Source organism: Dipodomys merriami, unplaced genomic scaffold (assembly GCF_024711535.1).
Source record: "Dipodomys merriami isolate MVZ:Mamm:240054 unplaced genomic scaffold, mDipMer1.0.p SCAF_12, whole genome shotgun sequence".
Taxonomy (NCBI): Eukaryota; Metazoa; Chordata; class Mammalia; order Rodentia; family Heteromyidae; genus Dipodomys; species Dipodomys merriami.
Genome location: NW_027202493.1, coordinates 6,815,943 through 6,837,601, shown reverse-complemented (window position 1 = coordinate 6,837,601; position 21,659 = coordinate 6,815,943).

Below are 21,659 nucleotides of genomic sequence, written 5' to 3'. Positions count from 1 at the left end.
TGTCCAGGTAGGGATCACAATGGTATGTGACCACTGCGGTGTCATTCCCCCCACCCAAGGACCAGTTTTAACTGCCGTCCAGCTGTCCAGCCACCACAGCATGGACACAGGGAGAGAGAGGATGCTGAAATCATACTTCCACTTGGGAAGATAGAGAGGTCAGTCTGAAAGAGAGGTAGTAAATATTGCATAGAAGCAGGATTCAAATGATCTATGGATCTGACCTGTGGGTGGACAGAAAGTGGAAAATGAGTGTGTCTGGGACCAAGCGCAAAAGCCTGGAGATAAATGTAAAGTTGGTTCCAAGAAACACAGGAAGCCCCTTAGCCATCATCTGCTACCTCCAATCGTAGAGGGAACTCTGTTATCTGAGGAGACATGAAGGAACAGAAGAAACTCTTGTTTCGAAGACCCTGAATATCTGATGTGAGTCAAATATGTGGAAAAGCTTGTTGGTGGGCCACACAAAGGAAGAATCCTGGTTGGATCAGGAATGGGGAAGCAGCAGATTGTGAGCAAGGGCAATGAGACAAAGAGGTCTGATTTTCTTGTAAGTCCCTCCTCCTGCCTTAGCCAAGGTCCTAGTAAAGAAAGGGATGAGAGTGAACTGGGCTTTAGACCCCAGGCCAGAAGTGCAAGAATCCTTCTTTAGGTCTGGCCACTCACAGTTATGTGCTAGACAAAGAAAATGATGAAGGACAGAGGAAGGACATTTATTAAAGGGCAGAAAAAGAAGACAGCACTTCCATATCTTTTCAGCCTTCTTCAGGTGTACAGACATTTGCTATAGGCTAAATAGGGAGAATTGAGGAAAAGAACTGAGAAAGGTATATATAGTTAAGAGAGGACCTGTTCACATGTCTCGCCATGTTGTTTGTGGGCCATTAGCTGAGTTTTTGACTCCAAAGGCTTGGTGGGTGGCTATTTTCTTCAAGATGATAAGAAGGTATGACCCAGGGTCAATTTGTCTTTTGTCTCAGGATGCTTATCAGTAAATCCTGTCTTTTCTGCAAGAGGGTAATGAAGCAATTATAGCTAGGAATGGATCCATGAATACAGATTCAAAGTGAGGGGAGGGGAGATTATGTGTCCAGTATTTATCCTGTCTTTAGTTAATTTTCAGGGCCAGCAAACCAGCTTTTATGTTGCCTCTTATAAGAGGGATCCAGAAATACCTGATCAAAAAGTGAAGGTATTAGGTTTGTGAAAATTCTAAAAATTTGTGATTGCTAATAGGTGAAGCCACTATTCCTGTGGATTGCAATTAAAAGAACCAAAGGCTTACCTGGACAATAGTGGCTCACATCTATGGTCCCAGTTAATCAGCAGGCTGAAGTGTGGTTGATTGAAGTTTGAAGCCAGCCTAGGCAGAACAAACTGCAAGATTCTATCTTCAATTAGTAAAAAGCAGGACTAGAATTGTGGCTCAAATTGTGAAGTAACAGTGTAGCATATGGCAGGCCTTGAGTTCAAACCCCCGTATGGACCTTCTCCCCCACAAAAGCGCCTCAAGGGTTAATACTATCTTTAAAAATCATGTTCTTCTCTTCACGGAAACAAAGAAGATACTAGATTTTCAATTAAAAAAAGAAGTCATAGAATATTAACAGATATCTTTCTATTGAACAATCATGACTTAAATAAACTTTAAAGATTTTTAAAGAAACAAAGATTAACAAGAGAGGGAAAAACATTACCATCTGTGCCAATATATGGAAAATGTTAAACATGGTACTGCAAGTGAAATGGAAGATTTAGGAGTTTCAGTAAAACTGAAAACAGTACAGCATCCTGGGAAGCCATTTGAAAATAAATATCAGACTCTGTAAAAGCTCATATTCTTGGAAACAGTAATTTCATTTTGGGGGAATCAACCCAAGTCATGGAAACAAATGTTTACACAGATGCTCCTTGTTATATCTTTCTAATAAAACATTGTAAACAACTTAAACATATAGAAAATAACTAGATAATTAAGATATCATAAACAGCATTACACTTTCAGTAAAACAGTTTTAAAGTGATGTTAGTTGAACAACATCTAATGTTCAACAGAAGAACAAGAAAGGCATAGTATGATTACCTACAAGCTATAAAATCACTGAGCTGTACCTCAGACATTAGCCAGGCCCCTGAAATCATTTTATGGATGAAGAAATAAAGGTTTAAAAAGGAAATTAAGCATCAGAGAGGACAAATCACTGCTCCCAAAGTCACAGAGTTACTTATTACTTAAGAGCATGGAGCTGGAATTCTAGTTCCTCAATTCCTCATTCAATGTTTCTGCAGTTTTTTTCACTGATTTCCTTACACTGTGCATTGCCAATGACTTTCAGTCATGTACCCAGTGTCTTCATACCTCCCACTGCCTGTCTCTGTCTTTCTGCCTATCTGCCTTTCCTGCCTTGCCCTTACCAAACTTGCACAACTCTAGGTCAAACTGCCTTATCTTAAAAGCCTTACCTGACTGCAGAGAGGGAATTCATCCTAAACTACTTTACATCCTCTCCTCACTAAATTGTCTTGTTCTCCTTATCTGTGCCATCCATTAACACTAAGAAATATACATTCCTGAGAGAAATGTCCCGAGGCCTTCGCATATTCTCAAATCTGAAAATACCACTCTAACTTATCATTCTCCCCATAAAATGGTATAATATATAGCTTAAAATTTTAAGTGACCCCCTTAGACAATTAATGATTCTATGAATTCAGGACTAAAACTTTTATAAAGCTATTAAAATGTATTCTGGCAGTGGCAATTGCTGAGATAGTTTCCCAGATTGCTTACTCCTGTTTCTCTGTGCGGCAAATGATAATTATGAGTTGAACTTATCATTAGATTCCTAGTCTCTGAGAAAAGCAACCTTTAAAGCCATTTAACTTGCTTCCCTAACTTAGTCGTCAACTTTCTTTTCAAGGTCATTTAAAATTTTTATTTATTTATTTCTCTACAGATAGATGTACAATGGTGTTAGGAATTAACATGTCATTTATGGGTACAGTACTTCATCAGAAGCACCCCTTCCATCAATCTCCCTCATCCCATGAACCCTTTCTCCTAATGGGTACTTCAAGTTTCCCACTTCCCTTTCCACATGCATACATTGGACATTATGGCTACTGTTTAATCTCTGTCCCCTTTTCTTTTCATCCACTTCTCCTTCCTATTGAAGATCTTCAATTAAAATCACATTTAAGCTTACTGATATTCATTTTCTTGATTCTTCAAATTACAGCAAGGGATTTCACTCTTCTGTACATTTCCGTTAGTTGTCTTGGTCTTGTATATGTTTGTGTCCCCATGTGTATTCATCTGGGAGGTTATATTTGGAGTTTATGATCCACCTTTGAGAGAAAACATGAGTTTTCTTGTCTTTCTGGTCCTGGCTTTCCTCAATCAGTACATGTTTTATAGGTCTATCCATTTTCCTGCAAATGATGTGAGTTCATTCTTTCTGAAGTCTGAATAACATTCTATCAGAACATTTGATCCATTAATCTGTCATAGGGCATCTGGACTGTTTTTATAACTTGAATATTGTCAATAATGCTGTAATGAATGTGAGTGTACAGGTGTCTTAGTTTTATACTATCTGGCAATATTTTGGATAAATGCACAGGAGTGGTATCATAGGGTAGTTTTGTTTATTTGAGAAACCTCCATACTGTTTTCCACAGTGGTTGCACACATTTATATTCCTACCAACAGTGTCTAATGATCCCTTCATTCTGGCATCCTCACTAATGTTAGTCTTCTCTTGATGATGACCACTCTGACTAGAGTGAGATGGAATCTTAATGCTGTTTCGATTTGCATTTCATTTATGGCCAAAGATATAGAGTATTTTTATGCCTTTAGTGGCCACTTTGGCTTCTAAGAAGTATGTAGCTTGTTTGTCCATGTTTTGAGTGGATTGTCAATTCTTTGGATTTTAGTTTTTAAGCTCCTTTATATTTTAGTCCTCAAGACTATCAGATATATTTCTAGCTAAGATCATTTCCCATTTTATTAGCTATCTTCTTAGTGATAATTTCCTTCACTTTTCAGAAGATTTTAGTGAATGTTGTTAGGTTTTTAAAAAGAGGTGGCCAAGTAAGAACCATACCACACACATGGTATTCAGGTAAGGGGTAGGTTTATTCTTCCTTCCGGCTGGCACCTGGCCATGTTGGCACTTCACTGGGCTGGGAGAGACCCAGAAAAGAGAGTGTCTGGCCCTGGGGTAGGCCTTATCTAGGGTAGGGGCAGGGAAAGGTGTGGCCACATCAAAACCAGATGTGACCTCAGCAGGTGTGCCAGTTGCCTAGGTAATGGAGGTACTGGGCGGAGACTTTGCTGTGAGGAGGGTGGAGTCTGCTCACCATCCAGGAGTGGACCTTACAAATGTGATCCTATTTGCCAAGTCTCTTTCCTATTTTCATCCACATTGAGAAAAAAAAGGTGCCCAACTTTAATCTTCTTCATGTGGAGAACCCAGTTCTCCTAGCACCATTTGTTGAAGAAACTCCCCTTCCTCCAACTATGTTTTGGGCTCCTTTGTCAAATGACAGTTGCCTGAAGGTGCATTGACTTACTTCCTGTGTCTTCTATTCTATTCCTTTGGGCTTTGGCTCTCTTTAGAGTCATGACCAACCTGTTTTGGCTATTATGGCTTTATAGTGTAATTTGAACTCTTGTATTCTAATACTACTAACATTGCTTTTTGCTTAGGGTTGTTCAGGCTATTCAAGGCCTTCTGTGCTTCCATATGAATTTCAAGATTGCATTACTTTTATCTCTGTGAGGAATACAATTGGGATTTTAATGTGTCACATTAAATTTGTAGATTGCCTCTGTCAGTATGAACATTTTCACAATATTGGTTCTACCAGTCCAAGAATATGAGAAGTTTTTCCACCTTCTCATGACTTTGTCAGTTCTTTCTTCAAAGTTATATAAAATTCTTCTAGATGTATTTCACCTCCTTGGTTAGCTTTAGTTCTAGGTATTTGACTTTACTTTTACAGTATTGTTAATGGAGTTGTTTTCCTAGTTTCCCTCCTATTTTATACACTGTTGATATACATAAAAGCTTCTTGTTTTTGTGTGTTGACTTCATATTCTGTGATGTTACTGAAAGTCTTTATCAGCTATGGGAATTTTAGGATGAAATCCTTAGGGTGTTTTAAATATAAAGTTGTAGCCTCTGAAAATAGAGATCATTTAACCTTTTCCTTCATTATTTTGATCCCATTGATTTGTTTCTCTTTTCTTATTGCTTTGGCTAGAAATTCCAGTAATATACTAAATAAGAGTGGAGTGGATGCCTTTAACATGTTCCAGTGTTTATGAGAAATAAATTCAATTTCCCCATTTAGTATCATGTTGGCTGTTAGTTTTTCATAAACAACCTTTGTTATTCTAAAATACATTTGTTTCATTCCTAATTTTTTTCAGAGCTCAGCATAAAAGAATGCTATCTTGTTTTCAAAGGCTTTTATTGCATCAATAGAGATGATCATTTGATTTTTGTGCTTAATTTTGTTTATGTGGTATGTTTATTTTAATATGAAATCCATTTGATCATGGTATGTAATCTTTCTGAGTAGAAGCTGAATTCAGTTATCAAGTATTTTGTTGAGGAATTTTGCATTGAGGATCATCAAAGAGATTTGTCTGTATTTCTCTATTGTATTGTGTCTGTCTTTTTAATGAATATAATGCTAATTTTATAGATTGTATTTGCTAATTTCCTTTCTTTTCCATTTCAGGAAAATGTTTGAGGAGAATTGATGTTAGCTCTTCTTTAAAGGTCTTGTAGAATTCTGCAGTGTGTCCATCAAGTCAAGTCCTAGCATTTTCAGAGTTGAGAGTTTCTTTATTGCTATTTCAATTTAATTGCTTGTTATTGATCTATTTAGATGGTCTATGTCCTCTAAGCCCAATTTTGGTAGGTTGAGATTGTTTAGAAATATATTCATTTGTACCAGATTTTCTAGTACTTAAGTACAGGTTTTGAATTATTGCCTTGCAAGCATTTGGATTTTGCTGCTGTGTGTTGATTTTGTCTCTGATTTTGAGTCTTTTACTTTTACCTTCCAGTCAGGTAAGTGAACATTTCTCAATTTATTTATCCTTTAAAAATAAACAGGTTTGTTTCATTAATTTTTCATGTAGTTTTTTAGTCAATAATTTATTTCCAACCTAGTCTTTATTTCATTCCTTCTTCTGGTCTGGGGTTTAACTTGTTATTGTTTTTTCCAGAAATTTGAGATGCATCATTAGGATAACAATTTGGGATATGTTTTAGTATGAGCTGTTAGCTTAGAGCTTTTTGGTTAGAAATAGCTGCCTTTACTGTGTCCCAGTGGTTCTGGAAAAGTTGCATTTTTATTTCCTTCAGATTCTAGGAACTTTTTGAGGGTAGTGTGTGGCAGTCATACTTAGCTGTACACAGTAGGGGAAACAGAAGAAAGAATGAGGAGTGTGAAAGACAGGGCACAGGGGAATAGAATGCACAATTGAAAATATCTACTGGAACCATCAAAGAAGATTATAAAGGTAGAAGGAATAAAGAAAGGAGGGGTAGGATATACTAATAGTAAGAAAACAAAGAGAAAAAAAGATTCAGTCTTTATTCTGTGCTCTGGATTCTTGAAAATGGGTGGGACCTAGTCATTTTCTTTTCTTATTCTGCTACTAATACCCGGATTAGGTTAGTGCTGTCCAGGTAGCAGGAGAAAGGAAGTTGTAAAACCCCTGGCTGTAACTCATGACAATGGCCTGGGTGAGATCTGGTGGAGATGCTTCTTTGATGATTTCAGTTACTAGGAACACTGTAAATTGTTTTGTAATGTTGAGGGGCACCTGCTCTTGGCCTTGAGTGGAAAAAGTCAGTGCAGCAGGATAAATATCAAACTATCCATCTATGCCAGAGCTATGGTGGCATTCCTTACCCAGGGAGCTCCAAGACTGAGCTCTATTCAAGTGGAACATGATGGTGTTGCCTACCACTACACAGGGGAGGACTTCTATTCATCAGCTCCTGGGAATGGGTCAGCTGCAGGCAGGGTCAAACACATGGTAAGAGTTCTCTCCGGCACTCAACAGCTGCAGTAGTGCTCACCAATGAAGGAAGCATGCCCAGAAAGCCCCTCACTCAGGGTCCTGTGATGGAGTCCAGCACCAGGTCTTCCTTCTGTCTGTAGCAACTGGCATGCCCTTCACTCCCAAAAGAAGTTGACTTTTTTTCTTAATACTGCTGGACTATTTGGGGCTGCTGTCCTAAATGCTGGATTGTTCCCTAAACTGGTATTTTTCCAAGCTCCATCTAGGAAAAGTTTATGGAAGTTGAGCTGGTGCAGTGGCAATTCACCCATATGAGTTTCACCTGGAGGAGAATGGCGACATGATAAGAGAAAAACTAAAAACAAAAGCCAAAGCCAAAGCAGGGTCAGAGAATAAAAAGGGGATGGGGGGAGACTGTTAGGTTGAAGTCTACTGCAGCAGAGAAATTTCCTGGGCTACATAAACACGAGTTTTGTTTCTTTCTTCTGTTTTTTGGATTTCCAATAGTATCTGTCTCTTTCTGCTTACATATTTGGCATCTAGCTTGAGCTTGAAGTTCCCTTATGCTCTGTATCTGTCTTTGTGGAGACAATGGGAATAGGATTGTCATTGTTTAATCATCTTCTCTTTGCCCACTTTCACTATGTTATGAAGAAATTGGATGCAAATTGTGCTGCTTTGAGGATCTTTTTGTTGTTTTGCTTTGCTTATTCAATTACAAGCTGTAGTGGATATACAGTGTTGAATAGAGCTCATGAAACACAACTGAAACTGGGAAACCAACTATGTTCATCTCCTTGAAGAATTGACATCATAGCCCATCCCAAAATACAAAAGTTCATAAGCTTATAAAATTACTGATAGCTACCTATTCCCAAATAACTGAAATTTTAATTGTTACAGCTTCCAAGAACTTACTCTTTTCTCTTTTCCTGTAAATATTGATTTCCAGTAGGATACCCTATTTATCTAGAGTCTACATTTTTAATATCATTTAGTGCTCAATGTATCCACCTTCCAATTAGCTTAGGTTAGAGACTTGGTGTTCTTAAACCCATTCCCAGCAGAACACATTTGCTTATTCTTTATCAGTTTGTCTGATAAGAGCTCTAAAAACACAGCAAGCCCAGGTTGCCAGTGTAATGCTCAGTAGGACTGGGAGAAGGGAAGGGCCTGCACTAAAATGTATGTTCTTAGAACACACCTCAAGCAATCAAAGCTTTGACTGCCCTTGTCATCCAAAAGCAAGTGCTTTGTTCTATTATAGCAGATTGAAACGTAACATGAGCTATCAGGTGTTCTTAACAATGAAAATAGAATGGGAACTGTGTCGTTTAATATAATGAATGAAAGGGAGAATTCTTGATGTAAATCTATGCTTGAATAATCAAAATAAATTCAACTCTTGTGCATGAAAGAAAACACAATTGGACATTCTTTTTCTCTTTCCTGGTAAACACCCCTTTGCTTTGAAACTATTGTGTATGTGTGTGGAACCTATGGCTCATTGTGCTGAGAATTAGTATAGGGTCCTATGTACTGAAACCTCAAACTTGAACTTATGACCTAGAGGTATGCCCTGGTCACTGTTAAAAGACATGTAGGACTTTGAACAAGGCAATTATTTTTACTTGAACTTAACCATGAATGGCTTTCTTGTATAAATATATGTTGGTTAAGAAGAGAACATTTTAAAGATATTTTTCCTCATTATATGAGGAAGCTTACCAGCTGTTAGCCACTCTTTGAATCTTTTAAATAAATACCAATTAGATTTCAGACAATAAATACCATTGTGCCTTCACACAATTCCCACATGAAATCATTATTATTTCCCCGTGATTTCACTTCCTAAGTATCTATCAAATCCACCCATTCATCTTTTTTTTCCTACCAACATCATTAATATGTAGCCATATGGGTTGTTTTTGGCAATCCTTTTTCCATTCTAGTCTCTTCCATGCCCCAATTCCTCTGTTGACTGCAAAGAAACTTAGAAAATACACACCTAGCTGGGTGCTGGTGACTCACCCCTGTCATTCCAGCTACTCAGGAGGCTGAGATGTGAGGGTCTTGATTTGAAGCCAGCCTGAGAATAGAAACCCAAGAGACGTTTAACTCCAGTTAACCATGAGAAAGCTAGAAATGGAAGTGTGGCTCAAGTGGCAAGGCACCAGCTGGGAAAGAAAAAAAATTAAACAGGAGCTCAAGTCCCTGAGGGTAAGCCCCATATAAATCTAATACTGTGTCTCTGTTCAAAATGCTTTAAATTCCCCCCCCCCCGTGTTAATAATCAAATGTATAAGGCCTAGAGCATGCTGACCCTGCCCATCTGGAATAATTTTATTCACTTCCCCTTTACCACCTGCCCCTTTCTTATTTTTAGCCCAGTTATTCTCATTTTGAGCATGGCGCCTAGGCCCGGGGAGAGAGGATTGGGAGGGTAGACATAGGAGGAATGTGGCCCTTTTTTGTGTATTCCAGCTGACTCTAATGCACAGAGATAAGAACCACATCTTTAATGTAGTTTGGGTCTGGTTATCTTGTTTTGAATGTTTTTCCTACTTTCAGTTTTATTTCAGATTGGCATGGAATTGTGCATCTTTTGGGGCTCAGGGTTATGTCAATGCATTTGTACTTGATGTAAGAATTAATTCAGGAAAATTAGCATCTTCATCACCTTGGGTTTTATGACTTCTTTGTGACATGAACGGCCAATTTATTCCCTTCCAGGTTATTTTGAAAGCTACAATGCATACTGGGTTGCATAGTCACACTGCTGTGCAACAGAAAGTGAGAGCAAGCTAGGTTCCTTTATGAATATTATACATTCTATGCATTCACCAACCTCTTTCCACCTCCCTGCCTTCCCATCTCTCTTTTTTACACCCCCCAGTATCCACTAAACTCTATATTATTTTCTTGTATGACTTCTTTAGATGCCATATTCTTTTTAATTTAGGGACAAAATTATTATCTTTATCTGTATTGTTTATTTACTGTTGCGCATTTTTTTTCATTTAGTCATTTGTTTGAAAACTCATCAAGAGCAAGGATCTGCTCACCCTGAGTGACCACACAGGATCTTCTCAGCAGTAATTGCCCATGATGAATGGAGAATAGCCACAAGCAAGGTAGGAATGTTACCTAAAGCATTTTCTATGAAATGATCCATACTATGGTAGCTACTATGAAAAATACATACCAGAAATACCATAATCTCCTAATCTCCCCACCAAAAGATCACAAGTAGCCTTACATTACATTTTTCCTAGTATTCTTTTAGGAAGCATACACATTTTAATAGTCTAGGGAAAATATTATACATGGAATATTACTGCCATAATAATGCTTTTTCGTATAATTTTCCATACTGTATATGACAGGATAATCATCCCATGCCAGGTGGGTACTGAAGTTTTCATTTAACCTGGGTTATTTTTATTATTTTTCTATTAAGAATATAAAGTATCTCAAAGAAATGATGAAGAGATAGAATGCTTAACCTCTTCTAAATATTATACCATATGTATATGCATCAGGTCATCCCATTACCCAGCTAGAGTTGCTTACCCTATAAGCAATTCACACCTTGCAAAGGTCAATAGAAAGGTTGATCTAATGCCACACATGTGCACCAAGCAAATGGTGGATTATAGGTTATATCCCCTCCCTCATGCATGTCAGAGCCATGGCTATCCTAGCCTCTGAACATAGTCTCCAGTGTTCAGAACTCAGACGGAAGTCATTCTAAATGAACCTGGCCCCACCTCCTCCCCCAATCCACCTTCCTGTCTCCTAGGAGACAGCTGCTTCTTCAAAGCAGCACAGTCCCCCAGTCTGGCTGCTCCTGAGGAGAGCTTTGCTCATGAAATCTGCAAAATGCTGGGGTAGTGACTGGCCTCATCCTTTTTCTGTGTGTTCTACCTTTCCCTTTCACCATCCCCACCCCCTGTGGCCTCATTAGACTGAAGAGGTCCCCTTAGATACAATGTGATTTCCAAATCAATGTAATGGAAGCCGTCGGGGTAGTTATCTATGGCCATTAGATATCCTTCATTAACATGGAGTGCTCCCTTTGTAATGAACCACGAGCCCCAGAAGGAGGAGGGACATTTAGCTTTCCTGAAAGGAGTCAGCCTCAGGTCCTGTTTCCACTGCACAAAGCCTCCATCTGTAAGGCAGCATTGCTCAGCAATGAGAACTGGCTGGCCTGAGCTTTGAACCAAAATCAGTCCACGAGCCAGAGAGACCCTGGGCAAATCATGAGATTTTTCCATATCTCAATTGTTTTTATCTGTCAAGTGAAATGTATACTTGCTATGCACTATTGTGATGATTTAGTGAGACGATTTGCATAAAGTTTTAATATGAACCATGAATTCAATCAATAAATAACCATCAGTGTTACTATTCTTGAGCCTGTAAGGTTCTAGGCCATTGAAGGCTAAATACTTTCATGAAGGGTTTTGCTGTAGTTCCAAAACCCATCCCTATGTCATGTATTGAATCTGATCATGGGACGGGGGGGTGGGGGGAGGGCGGATTTTATCCCTCAGGATTCTCCTTTGTTTCATATTTTCATAGCAACGAGGGAAAAATTCAAAGCCATCCTGTGAAGGGCCAGGATGATTTGCCCTGGCCACAAAGGCCCTTGAACTTCTGGGCAGAGAGACCACACAATAGTTTATAAATGATGTGGTGGGCTGTTTTCACTTGTCTTACTCAGTTCTAACCAGGTCTTATTAAAGCTGGGAAATCCAGCTGTCATGTGCTGTCAATCTGTTTAATGATCATTCAAGAAGCAAGTGATTTTGTATTAGCGTGCAAGGAACACATAACCCATTAGGTATAAGTGTCAGCAAACCAGAAAGGTTCAGCAAACCAGAAAAGAAAACTTGCCTCCCTTCCCTGTCACCATGTGGTACCCACCATAGCTTCCAACAGAGAGGTTAACGAAGTAATGATCTGAGTGTTCTTCGGTTGAGTCATGGACTAGATGCTGAGTGTGTCCACAGCCGAGCTCTGCCTCACTCCTGTGGGAGCCAGATTTGAGACAGGCAGGAGGGAGACTAGCACTCAGATGTCACCTAGCTTAAAAAGAAGACACTAAGGTAGCTCAGAGGTAGAGTACTTGCAAAGCATGTGGGAGGCTCTGGGTTTGATTATCACTACCTCAAGTAAATAGAAAGAAGAATCTAGAAACTGAGACATCCAGATATTTATTTACTGGCTAAAATGGGCATTAGAAGGGACTCAAAAGCCAATGAAAAATGTCCTTCCCCCTATGGTATATCCCCTGTTGTCACTGTACTTGATTTTGGTACCCTGCATCTTGTAAATATATTTGTCTAATTTGAGGAGAAGACGGGAAATAACAAAATGCTGAAACAAGGACGCAGGATGATCCATTGCAACAATGACACCCACAAGACAGTATATTAGAAATGAACTTACAACTTCGAGATGGGGGAGGGGGAGTGAGGGAGGTGGGAGAGGGAAGGGATAGTGGGAGAACAAAGGTAGTAACAATGCTTGACAAGAAATGTACTCACTGTCTTACTCATGTAACTGTAACCCCTCTGTACAGCATCTTTACAATAAAAATAAAACTGGTGGTCCAGGACTCACAACTCATCTAGCTACTCAGGAGGCTAAGATCTGAGGATCAAGGATGAAAGCAAGCCTAGGTTGAAAAATCTGTGAGACTCTAGCTCCAATATTCATGGAGCCGGAGCTAGAGATATGGATCAAGTTCTGGGCTTGAGTGGAAAAGCCAAGTGAGAATATAACGCTCTGAGTTGGAGCTTCATTGCCAGTACCATTAATTGATTGATTAACTAAATAATTATAAAATAAATAATTTAAAAAGAACATTTTGGCCATCCTTGGAACACCATCACTATTTTTGTGGGGAAAGCTGATTACATCTTTCTCTTACTCTGTACTCTATGCTTTGCTTCTGTGTTTTAAGATTGCCTGCCCACTTCCTGATTTCTGTAGCAGGACCTCATGATCTGGTTGTACATCACTTCTGCAAGGTGGCATTTGCAGCAGAAAAGTTAATACCAAAAAAGAACATTTAAGGGAACAAGAGAAGTCATAGGGCATTGTTACTGGATTCTTTCATTAGCCTTTTTTGAATCTACTGGTATAATCAAGGGTGAGCATTACCTTTGTCAGCCTGATACAGGTCTTATACACATGAAAGTCCAGAGAATAATGTAACCCTGGATAACCCTTCCAATCATGCTAATAACCCAGTGCCACACACCCTTCCCCCAACTTTGCTGAAACCATCCAAAGCCTCTGACAAGGAAAGGCCAGATGAGTTTGTATTGGCTTTCAAGACTCCATTGCTTTCCCCGTACTTGAAACTGGCACTGCCAAATATGTGATTTTTGAACATCCCTCCCTCCTTTCCTTACACCCTCCTTTCCTTTCTTTTTTCACACACACAAAAATAGTGAACAGCCCAGGTCAAAGAAACACAATTCTCTTCCAGGAGGGTTTGCACTTCCAAGTAAGTCAATCCTGCCACCTTGTGATAACAATTGCAAAGGGCAGCCTTTTGCAATGATTAAAGACTGGCTGGTTTACACTTCCGATTATATACAGAATCCATGAGAGGAAAGGCTTGCTTAGAGTTTCGCTTTCTTGACAAACAAATAATACTGTTGACACCGAATTGCTCTTATTGCAATTACTCTGTCCTGACCAGAAAGAATTTGATCTTTATCTCTCAGTACTTTCCTCAGCCCTATCAGTTCCAAGCTTGTTAAAAGTGAGAGCAGAAGATATTTGAAAGCATTCAGAGGTTCAAAGATTTTACCAAATAGGTTTGGTCCTTAGTGAAAGCACCTTCGTAGGCGCTCTTTTCTCTTACTTATTTTTTCCAAAATATTAGGCTATTGGAGGGACTCGGAGCCCTCCAATTGGCTTATACAGACTGAATGACAAATACTTCACCCTGAACCTCAGCCTTCTCCTTTTATTTTTTATTTATAATTTACGTTTTGTTATCTTTAATGGGGTTTCAAATCAAAATGGCAGTTTGTGAGTAAAATGCATTATGATCAATGTCATTCCTTCTATAACCCCCTCCATCTCACCCAACTCCACCCATCCCTTCAATTTTCTTAGGTCCATTTTCATAGATGTGTATGCATATATATATATATATATATATATATATATATATATATACACACACACACACACACATTAAATATTATTACTGAATTTACCCAGCCTTCCTCTCTCCATTTGTTTGTCCTCTCTCCCCTTGGCCCCACCTACCCCACACACATGTTCCAGCTTTCTAGTATTCATTTTGTTCAAAAATAAGTTCATTGTTCAAGCATCCTCCTTTTAAAAAAGAATAAGTAGGATAGGATACAATGACTCACATCTGTAACCCTAGCTACTCAGGAGCCTGAGATCTGAGGATCACTGTTCAAAATGAGCCAGAGCATGAATGTCCATGAGAGTCTTATCTCCAATTAACTATCCCCCCACCAAATAAAAAGCTGGAAGTAGAGATGCAAACCAAGTGGTAGAGCACTAGCTTCAAGAAAAAAAAAAAAACTTCAGGTACAGTGCCCAGCCAAATTTAAATCCCAGAACTAGCACAAAAAGAAAGATGGAAAGAAAAAAAAGAAAGAAAGAGATGGGGAGAGAGAGAAAGGAAGGGAGGGAGAGAAAGAAAGAGAGAAAAAGAAAGAAAGAAAGAAAGAAAGAAAGAAAGAAAGAAAGAAAGAAAGAAAGAAAGAAAGAAAGAAAGAAAGAAAGAAAGAACGGGAGGGAGAGAGAGAGAGAAAGGAAGGGGGGAGAGAAAGAAAGAGAAAAGAAAGAAAGAAAGAAAGAAAGAAAGAAAGAAAGAAAGAAAGAAAGAAAGAAAGAAAGAAAGGAAGGAAGGAAGAAAAGAAAAGAAAGGGAGGGAGGGAGAGGAAGTATGAAAGAAAAAAGAAGTAAAGAAGAGGTTTAACCAGAATAATCATAATTAATGCTCAAAAATTTTTGTACCCCAACACTTATCTACACAACTTTTGCATATGATATTCCAAAGACCTTTATTTCAAGGACATGCCAAATAAAGACATTAAATGTATTATAATGAAAAAAGCTCAACATCAAAGGCATTTCACATAAAGGCAGTTTTTAGGCAAATGCAATTAAAATCACCATACTGATGAAGAACGTCAGAAATGCCAATAAAGAGGGTGACATTACCCTTTGATGGGAAAAAGAACAGAGCTGAGTAAACAAACAAAGCTCTGTCTTGGAAGACATTAACCAATTTGAGGCCACTTCAATTGCCTTTTGAATGCAGTTCATATTGTTATTACTTGAATTTTCTTTCAAATCTAGAGTTAAATAAATTTGATTTGGGGAGTTATTCTGTATCTGATGGTTTCGTTTCCCACAAGATATCATTGGGAAACCGCTGCGTTGTCTCCAAAGACAGAGCTAAGGATCATTCTTTTTATGTCCTGCCAAGGCTTGGAAGGAGACAGTGGGCCTTGGGGATGAGCATTTGCCTGAACAAGCTAACACAATAGGGCTGATACAGAAAATATGCCTTTCATCTTCTCTATAGTTGGTGACAATTCTGTGTGAATATGTGTGTGTGTGTCTGTCTCTGTGTGTGTGTGTGTGTGTGTGTGTGTGTGTGTGTGTGTGTGTGTTAAGCTTTGTGTTGGGATTCAAACAAATGCAGTTCATTGTCATTAGGATCTTGCTAATGCTGCACCTGCAGGAATAATGTCACCAGCCACTGGGACAAGGCATGGTCATTTGCTGGGGCACTTTACTGGTGGGGCAATAATTCTAAGCAGCAACAGAAGAGATGATGATGTGGGCAAAGGAGAGCACAGCCCAATGATCAAAGTACTGGACTCAGGGTCAGCACTAGTGGGCACAACATACAGTGGGCCTGGGCAGCCAGCCAGCTCCCTCCCTCTCTCCTGCTAGTGGGTATTAAGCATTCTGATAAAATCATCAGCTTGATGCTCAGCTGTCCTGATTGCTGAAGAGACTGATTGCATTATTCATTCTCATAAAAAGATTTTTAGGATTCTCAAGGATCTGTAGAATTTTTTTTAAAATTAAGGCTCCAGAGTTATCAACAGTTTAATTTATCCTTCCATTCTCTCAAAAAAAGAATCTCAGAAGATAGAGAGCGCTTGGACAGAAAATAGGTTGAGAATGGGGTTCAGAGAGCTGAGAAGTTATCAGCATTGTCTTCCTCATGGTTTTCACCTTCTAGGTGAGAAGCAAACAAACAAATACACAAACATATGAAGAACAATAGTGACAGAAAAGAATAAAACACACACACACACACACACACACACACACACACACACACACACAAAATCACTTGCTCCTTGATAATTCCTTATGAAATACTTCCACCTACTGGACAAATGAAGAAGAACTCAGATCTTGAAATTTCTTACTTGTGCCATGTTTTATTAAGATTACACTCCACACCCTAAAAAAAATCAGGTTCTGATGGCTTAAGCTTGTAAATCCTAGCTACTCAGGAAGCTGAGATATGAGTATCATGGTTTGAACCCAGCCCAGACAGGAAAGTTTGTGAGATGTGAAGATATGGCTCAAGTGTAGAGTGCTAGCCTTGAACAAAAATGCTCAGGGATAGTGCTCAGAACCTGAGTTCAAGACAAGAACCAGCATACACATATACACACAATTAAGAATCAAAAATAAAAACATTAATTATGTGGATTCTAGGTGAAATTTCAAACCTATGTTCTCTTTTCTGATGGAATAAGCAGCATAGTAACTTGTAACAAGGTTTATACTTCATTAAGTCCCCAAAATTTGACAAAGATGAACTCCTCAAGATTTGTGTCTGAATTTTAGGCATAGTTATTGCTCATAACTATTATTGTTCATGACTACAAAGTAGTCATTGTCAAAAAACAAGACACAGCCTCTCATATCAAACACGCTCACACCAAAACGTCTCTATTTTGTAGACATTTCTGGCTCTGGAATTAAAATGTCTGTCACAGCAAGGTGTCCTACTGTGGTCTGTTCACCTGGAGAAAACAGGGAATACAATGCCTTTTCAAAAGTATGGGTTTCAATTGATCACAAATCACAATAAATATGGGTTAAGCCAATGTGGTGGGGCAGGTCTGCCATCCTGGCCCTGGGAGGCTAAGAGAGGGGGCTTCTGAATTTGAGATCAGACTAAGTGTCATAGGAAGAAGTCTCAAAAATCAGGAAAACAACCAATAAACAGACTAATTAAGTAAGAATTGGATTGAATTCCTTCAAAAGCAAATTTTCTCTAAAAGCAGTTTAATATTAATCACTTATCGCTAAAGGAGAAAGATTGGAGCAGAAATGGAACCCTAACAGGGCAGAAGAAAGCGGCTCGGTGGTAGATTGCTCCCCTGGCATGCATGAAGGCCTGAGTTTACTGAAAGTGGTCTAAGGTAAAGACTTAGTGACTAATGTTTTCTTGAACACATTCTGCAAAGTGAAACTCTAACCTTTAGGGCATGACTGAACATGACTGAAGTGACAGAGAGACAGTGCATAAGCAAAGGGGTGCTTTCCCCAGCATTGCAAGGTACCCCTTTACAGAGTCCTGTGCTCTGGGCTACAGCCATCTTCAGTTATGCTCTTGGCCTCATTACTGTTGTTGATTACCAGGGAATTGGAGTACAATATTTCCTAAGTGATACTTGAACAATGATATGGATGTTTGCGTGGGGCAGGTAAATTTGTGAAATGATCCATTTTTTAGCCTAAATTAACATACAAAAGCAGTATCTGCGCATCTGTGTTTATCACAGCAAGGTTCATAATAGCCCAGCTGTGGAATGAGCCCAGGAACCCAACAATCAGGAATGGATAAAGAAAAATGTATGTGTGTGTGTGTGTGTGTGTGTGTGTGTGTGTGTGTGTGTGTGTGTGTGTGTGTGTGTATTCTATAGAATATTATTCTGCTATTAAGAGGAATCTATCTCCACTATTTTCAATTATTTCAGGAAGATAGATAGATAGATAGATAGATAGATAGATAGATAGATAGATAGATAGATAACTAGAAACCACCATGTTGCACAAGATAAGCAAAGCTCCAAAGTACCAGATGTTTTCACTCATATGAATGAATAATAATAATAACAACAACGGAACATGAGTCTAAAGCACGGACTATCTGTGAGGGTATCAATATGAATGAGAGGGAGGGATGGAAGGAGAGCAGGAATCTAAGGGACTTCAATAGAGGGTGAACTTGTTTCAAGTACACTGTATATATCTATAGGGATCATGATGAAAGCCCTTAGTACTATTAATATAGGCTAATGAAAATATCTCATTTTCTAATGAAGAGAAAGGTTAAAGTTTTATATACACACATATATATATATATTTAAATGCTATGAATGGATATAGGCTCTTGCATGACAACATTACAATTTACTGTTTTCCAAAGCACAAATACATACATACATAACCACATAGAGATACACACCACACATGTGTACACACTGCATGCACATACACATGCACAGGCATGATCATATGTGTGCACATATGTAATCTACTGCCTCCATATACACAGCAAAATCAGCTTCTCCTTCTCCTCTCTTTAAAAAGAATTACCACGCCAGGCAACAGTGACTCATGCCTGTAATTCTAGCTACTCAGGAGGCTGAGATCTGAGGATCATGGTCCAAAGCCAGCTCGGGTAGGAAAGACAGTGAGACTCTTATCTCCAATAAACCATTCAGAAAACCAGAAGTGGCCCTGTGGCTTAAGTGATAGAGCACTAGCCTTGAGTTGAAGAGCTGAGGGACAGCACCCAGGCCCAGAGTTCAAGTCCTACGACCAACAAAAATAAATAAATCAATAAAAATTAAAAAAAAAACAGAATTACCCAAGAAAGTAAAAATTTAGAGCTGAAACATATTCAATTACATTATACAGTACAATTATCCAGAATATTTGAGTGTCAGATGCAAATTACAGAGATGTGCATAAACTGAAGCAACTTTTCTAATTAAATCACCAAAATGTTAAAATAAAAAAATGACAAAACACTCATATGAACTGAACAAACAAAAAGCAGAACTTCGACAGCACCTTCAGCTTTCAAAGTATGTGTTAAAATGAAAGCACCTCAAAGACCACCCAGAAATACCACAAGAGACAGCACCCACTCAGAACCTGCTAGCCCTGAGCTCCTATGAGCAAGCCTTTTGCCTGTTTTCTCAACATCCCCTCCTGCCAGCCTCTCTCCCCCCACCCATCCCCACCCCAGCACTTCTTCACTAGGGACCAATCCTTCTCAGAAACAAAACCCATTGACAACCAAATTTGATCACAAAGTTCTGTGCTCTCATCTAATGTGGCTTAGTGGTAGAGTGCTTGCCTAACATGCATAAAGCCCTGGGTTTGATTCCTCAGTACCACATAAACAGAAAAAGCCAGAAGTGGTGCTGTGACTCTAGTGGTAGGGTGCTAGCTTTGAGCAAAAGAAGCTCAGGGATAATGCCCAGGCCCTGAGTTCAAGCCCCAGGACTGGCAAAAAAAAAAAATATCATTCAAACATTTCCTCATGTTCTTAGGATAAAGTTGTTGTTTATTTGCATCTGTGACCCTACCCATTCATAAAGATTCTAGCTTGTAATACATAGTTAAAAACCCACTATTTTTATAAGCTCATCACACATAACAAGAGTAATTTCTTAGTAATTGTGAAGGATATGGTTGTTTCAGAGTTATCTACTACCTAAATTCCAAACACTAAATTGCTACCAAGCCACAAATGACAGCTCTTCCCTAGCCACGTGTCCACCATGATAAAATACCTCAGAAACTGAGGAAAATTATCAAATTCAAGTCTACCAGCAAAAGCAATTACACTTTAAACTCCTCTGGCTTCATACCAGGTGTCTTTTCCCATAAGCTTCTGCATATGTGTGTATGGGTATGTGTGTGAAATAAAGAGTGTGTATGTGTGCGTGTAATGAGCAAATGATTCCCCCCTTTCTTTTACCTCCTCTTCTTTCCTTCTCTTATTACAGTTGATAATACTCCAAAAATGAACTCAATTGACCTATGACATCTCTCCTTGTAATCAGCTTTCATTTTTAAAAATATGTCCACACCACTTTAGAGAACCCCAGCAACATTTCTATCAAGTATGTATTATCTTTGACATGACATAAGATGATGAAAATTAAAGTGACTTGTTGGGCATCAAGGACCAACACAACTACAGGCTAGTACTCTGGTCTTCTCTGGCTCAATGACAGGTTTTGTGGTAATTTTTTAAAAAGGGAAGTAAAGCTGCAGATTTCACCCTGGCAAGCTTCTAAGGACACACCATTACTTCATTTCAGGTCATTTCAGGGGCAGGCTATACCTTCTACCCAGATCTGCTGTGTCACTGGTCACTCACAGTGTGTCCTGCAAGACAGGGCCTTCATACATTCTCAGAAACATTAGAGACAAAGTTCATTCTGAACATTGCTGGAGCCACATCAAAAGATGTGATGAAATGCAAAGATAAAAGAAGAAATGAAAGAAAAAACATTTAAATACATATCTTAGGGTTCATTTTCTTAACATCACCTTATCTGACCTTTTCTGCTTGACTCATACATATACTAGATATTGCAAATAAGGGAAACCATGGGACCTATGTTTCTGTGGGCCTGGCTTACTTCACTTAATATAATTTTTTCCAAGTCTTTCCATTTCCTAACAAATGGGGCAATGTCATTCTTTCTGATGGAGGCATAGAATTCCATTGTGTATATATACCACATTTTCTTGATCCATTCATCTACTGAGGGGCATCTGGGTTGGTTCCATATCTTAGCTATGGTAAATAATGCTGCAATAAACATAGTTGTGCTGGTAGCTTTAGTGTGGTCTTGTTTGTAAACATTTGGGTAAATGCCCAAAAGTGGGATTGCTGGGTCATAGGGGAGCTCTATGTGGAGTTTTTTGAGGAACCTCCATACTACTTTCCAAAGTGGTTGAACAAGTTTACACTCCCACCAACAATGAAGTAAGGTTCCCTTCTGTCCACATCCCCTCCAGCATCTGTTGTTATTAGAGTTCTTGATTTTTGCCATTCTATTAAATGTTTCTTTTTCATGAATTTGTTTCTAACGCATTTATAAGATTATTTCTTTGTTGCTTTGTATGTCCCTCCCCCACAGTATAACCCCTGCTTTCACTGTATTTGATGTGGGTATAATTTGTGGAGGGGAAGGGGAAAAACAAGTCATTTAAATAAGGATACAGGTGGACCCGTTGCAGCAATAAGTACAAGTTTTCGCAGCAATGAGAAGTACAAGTTGTCATGTTGAAAACGAACTTTACAACTTTGGTGGTGGGGGGGGGTTGGGTGAGGAGACGGGGGGGGGGGGAGGATGGGAAGGGATGTGAAGGGTAAACAAATGAGGAGGCTACAATGTTTGATAGGAAATGTACTCATTATCTTGCCCATGTAATTGTAACCCCTCTGTACAGTATGTTCACAATAAAATAAAAAGAAATGTACTCATTATCTTGCCCACCTAATTGTAACCCCTCTGTACAGTATTTT